We start from the raw sequence: 4848 nt of genomic DNA, 5'->3' as shown, positions 1-4848 counted from the left end.
TTTCCCTATAACCCCTTAAAGGATTAGTCTGTTACACTCTGTGAACCACCAGATCAGAATTATGGTTTCTCATGGTTTGAGTCACTGAGCACTTTTAAACTGGGATTTTTGAGGCAGAGGAAGCAACTTGCAGCCCATGTCACCAACAGCAGGTGACAAAAATTCTTCACCAAGCAACTACAAAGAGAGTTGTCCTTGAATTCTCTTCGAGGCAAAATCATTCATTCCATCCACTTCTAGGAAGTCATTGTAAAAGACTACTTCTGCTAGTGTAGCTAAAATAGCTGCATCCAATCTCAAACAAAACAAAACCAAAAGAAACACTAAATCAAAACAAACCAAAAAAAAAGTGGGAAAAGGCAGTATCTGACAGCAGCAGGCAGTGTGGTATCCAGCTCCTTGACATTTTACTTGTGTATTTTCCTGCCATCTCAAGTTTTCAGCCAATCCTCAAACTCAGACCACTCATCAGAAGGTTTCTAATTCTCTTTCTGAAAAAAGTCTGGGCAGCTGGCTCTGCACACACAGACACAAAAATCAAAATTAATTAATCACCACACTGAGATTTTTTTTGGCCCTTCATTGCATGGAAGGTTTCTATCCAGACATAATTTTGATATCTTTTCTCCTGATAAAGTAATGTTTTTAAATATCATTGTTAACTATTCCACAGAAATACCTATGAGCATTAGGAAAGATTTAAATGTATCTATAAATGTTGATTTCAATGACTAAACCACAAAATACATTCTGTGATACAAATCTGGAAAATACTGATACTTTTATCCATACTATTTATATGTTTTTGCCTGAGTTTGAGTACATAATTTGAAACTATACACAGTAAAACAACAGATGATCTTGTAAAATATGATAAAACTATGTCCTGATTACAAAAATTTTACATTTTGCATACAACATACAGCATTTAACATAAATTCATCATAGATGGGTTTCATGTAAACCAAGATAATAAAATAATTGTTTACTGCAGAGCACATGGTGAGACTTACTTATGAGCTAGATAAAACCAAAACAACAGACACCTGATGGACTGAGGTCAGCAAAGAACAAGTGAAGGGGAATTGTGTGTGAAAAAAGGGAGGAGGGTTTTACTCATTTGGTGACTGGAAAAAGGGAAGTGCAGTAAGAGTCCACTCAGTACTCAAGAGTTCCTACATCACAGGATGCAAACCCTGGCTCAGGATGACCTCGGCTGAAATGTGTCGCATGACCAGCAGCAGAGTTGTGGTGGTGCACTCACTAGTGGAGGACAGTTTCCTCTTGCAGAAAGGAAACAAGCAGGGATTCTGGAGGCTGCCATCACTATGTCACCAGCAGGTGCTGCTGTGTGTTCTCCCAAGCCCATCCCAGTTGGGAGCAATGGGATCCCTAGGAAATGGCAATCATCTTTCACTTATTAAAATGTCTTTGGCTCTCTCGGTCCTCAGACACACCTCATGGATGTTACTGAACATGGTGAAATGACTGGATCCGTTTGGCCTGAATCAGACTGAAGTATGTTGCAAGCATTTACTTTCTTCACCTTTTTTGATAATTTCTACAATTTCTATGATAAAAAAACCCAACAATGACATCCAGACCATAACTGTATTTGGAAATGAATGGGCAAAACTGTGCAGTCTTTGGATAAGAATCTGTCAGAAACACACTGATTGCTTTGAAAGTGAACCTTTCCAAACCCATGCAGAAGAACTGTTTTTCCCACTCAAACGGATCTAATAAGGTGATACTAGACATCAGGCTTAATATGGTCTCTGAAAATGAGTTCCTATAGCTCTTCATCCCATGCCACAGTAGGAAAAAATCCATCTATTTTCCTCTCAGTAAACACAAATGCACCAGTTCAGCAGCATCTTGAAGACACATACAACTTCTCTTCATTCAGACACTGCTGCCTGAAAACACTCAGTTCTCCTGAAGCCTTCTTCCCTTGACCACTGCATTCTTAACAGTTCAGGTGGAGGGAAAGAAGGTATCCCAGAAACAAGTATGGCATAGCAAGAATCATAGGGAAAATTTGCAAGGTAGTATGGAAAAATACCAATTGATCAGACACTGGGTACTTTTGACAGAGCAGATTCTTACTGTAACAAAGCAGCACATTGTCACACCAGTGATTTGCCAGCATCCTGCGCAGCATGAAGGGTGTGCGTCCAGTCTCATGTTGAGAACGTTTGCATTTGGTCACAAGACAAACATGCTTCCAAACATGGAGCAGAATAGGGGATGCCAAGTCCTCAGGAAAGACAGTAGCAAGGAACAGACAATAGATCCTTGCATTGTTCCAGTGTATCAGAAAACCCTAATGCTTGCAAAGGTAGTGTTTTTTTCTCCAGAGACACAGAGTTCCTTTCAAGTTCCACAGACAGACCTCAGCCACAGGGCAACTGTCTGCTGACATCTGGCTTCCCTCATGCTCCATAGGCTCAGGGCATTAAAAGCACTATGTCTCCAATCTAGACTTCTACAGGATTATGTGGAGGTTTGCTTTTTGGAACTGCAGGCCTGTTTGAACCCTGTATGAATGTCTGTAATTTATAAACCAAACTGAGTACATTGCACCATATCCAGTTGTTGCAAGATTTTGCTTCCTTTTGGAATTTAACTGTTGCTGGACATCAAAAATGAGTGTGAAAGGTGTGCAGGGGGGGAAGAAGATTGTATTTAATACCCATGTGTGCATATGAATCATTCATATGCACATATTCAATGTGCATATTCAATATCATATTCAAAATATATGACATTCATTCATATTTCTGCTGCTTTCTGATGGCAGTTTTTTAAAATCCCATCATATAACTCAAATTGAATGACTGCTTATTTTAAGAAGGCTTATAAAAACAGAACAGACACTTGTGTTTCAGAGCACACTATTTTTAAAAGCCATCTCACATTGCCGGGAAAATAGTCAGAATCACTTTGTACTGCGTTGTGTTTTCACTATTCTATGCATTCTATATGTGCAGGCACTTCTTCTGTAAACAGCAAAGAATGAAGGAAGCATGCCATACTCTGCCATGTTCCACAGCAATGTTCCTTTTTGGTTTTATACTATGGAAATATGTCACTCAAACTGCCCTGGTAATAGTTTCCTCTCATGTATGAGAATAATAGTTCTAACGTGAGGGTAGAAATCATAAAGAGTGGGATTTCTTGGATAATAGAAGATTTCTTACATGTATCCATTAGTTGTTAGCATTATCAGCCATGTATCTGGTGTTTGGGTGTTGCCATCCAAATATATCATGAATCACAATCGCTTCTTTGCCTGTGCTGGCAGGTGGTTTGCAAACATATACCTTGATGTGCCCAACTTGTACTTCCTGCCCCACAACCCTCATAGTCAAACCTGCCTCCAGTATCACATGGGCAGGGCCTCATTCATCAGCCATCTAGGAATCTGCAGGAAAGCAGAAATGAAAACCAGTTGTTATCTGCAATAACAAATATGATGAGTCAATCTTCATGCAGTCCTCCCCAACCCCTTCCAGACACCTAATAATACCCACTTGGTACTGTAAGGTTGGAAGGGAAATTCCAGGTGTTTATTGTAAATAGGCTGCTGACATGTTTATGCCATAAATATTCATGAATTTCAGGTCAGTCAGCATAACCCACAAGTATGTTAAGGCCAAGGAAGGGTTTATGTCAGTCTACCACTCCTAGCTCTGTGCCTGAAGCAATTCAGCATGTGATAACTACATTTCCATGTGATGTCCCCGCATACTGTCCTTCATAACCACTCTTCTCAGGTGGTCTTACAGTTCCTCCTCACAGGCTGGCACCGGGTAACCTCTTGTTGTTACTCCTGTGGGACCCCATTGTCAGCATGCTGATTTTCTGACTACTGTTCCCTTCAACCTTTCATGCTGTATGTCCCTTTTCCCTTCCTCTTTAGGGAATCCAAAGCTGCTGCTGCCTACCTACACCTTGCTGGTATCTTGTATCTCCTGCCATGTATAATCCTTTCCCAGGGAACCCATCATTAACCAGCATCTCTAAAAGTTCTAAGAAATCAGCTTGAAGAAGGTAAATCAGCAGAAGGTTTCTTTGCAAAGTTATAAATTGTGCAATCTGAACCAAGAGTGGTCAGAAGAATAGAGACATACACCAGTGCTGTGCATACAACACATCCTCATACATCCCAGATACGTAACTTCTCCAGAGGTATGTATTTTAGAAGACAAACTGGAAATTACTCCATTTCTCCTCAAGTGAAGAAAGGTTTCTAAACAGTTCAAGACCTAAGAGGTCTTTTTAGAAGAAACCCTCAAGCTCAGTTTAGTTTCTTGTTCCTTTCAACAGGAGACAGGCCACTGTAGCATCTTTTTAAACCAAACATTAAACATTTGGTGCTTCCTACTCTTGCCCTTCACAGGCATTAGGTAGTCATACACACAGAGCATTTATTCTACCCAAGTCTGAGAAGCTGTTTAACCTTGCTCTGCTGTCACTCTTAACTAATCAAAATGGAACTGTTCACTTATTCCCATGTAAATGCATGTACTGGAACAATATTCCTTGGTCTGGCTGGCCCCCTTACTGAAGTGAAATGCAGCATGCTGCCAATAAAAATCAAATGTGCTCTTCAATGCTTGACTGTTTTTTGTTAGGAATATGTCTTAGCCATTTATCCCATTCTATATTTTCTAACTAATTCAAATAGATGTCAAATAAGACCTTTAATAACACTTCCAATAATCTCTCTTCAACTTCTCTGCTACAATTGTAATGTAGCAAATGGTATTAAAAAGAGTTTCAAGATTTGTTTTCTCACACAAGACCACCCCCCCCCCCCCCCGCACAAAAAAACAAACAAAA

At 39.9% G+C, this 4848-nt stretch overlaps 1 pseudogene; it reads right to left on the bottom strand.

Annotated features, from left to right (window-relative positions):
• The window catches only part of LOC103618785, a 6113-nt pseudogene extending 2705 nt beyond the window's left edge, over positions 1-3408 (bottom strand).
• Positions 3409-4848: the final 1440 nt, after the last annotated feature.

The sequence above is a fragment of the Corvus brachyrhynchos genome, unplaced genomic scaffold, assembly GCF_000691975.1.
Source record: "Corvus brachyrhynchos isolate BGI_N302 unplaced genomic scaffold, ASM69197v1 scaffold23, whole genome shotgun sequence".
NCBI classification, from domain to species: domain Eukaryota; kingdom Metazoa; phylum Chordata; class Aves; order Passeriformes; family Corvidae; genus Corvus; species Corvus brachyrhynchos.
Note: the sequence above shows the minus strand (reverse complement) of the source record. Positions and strands in the feature narration are given on the sequence as shown.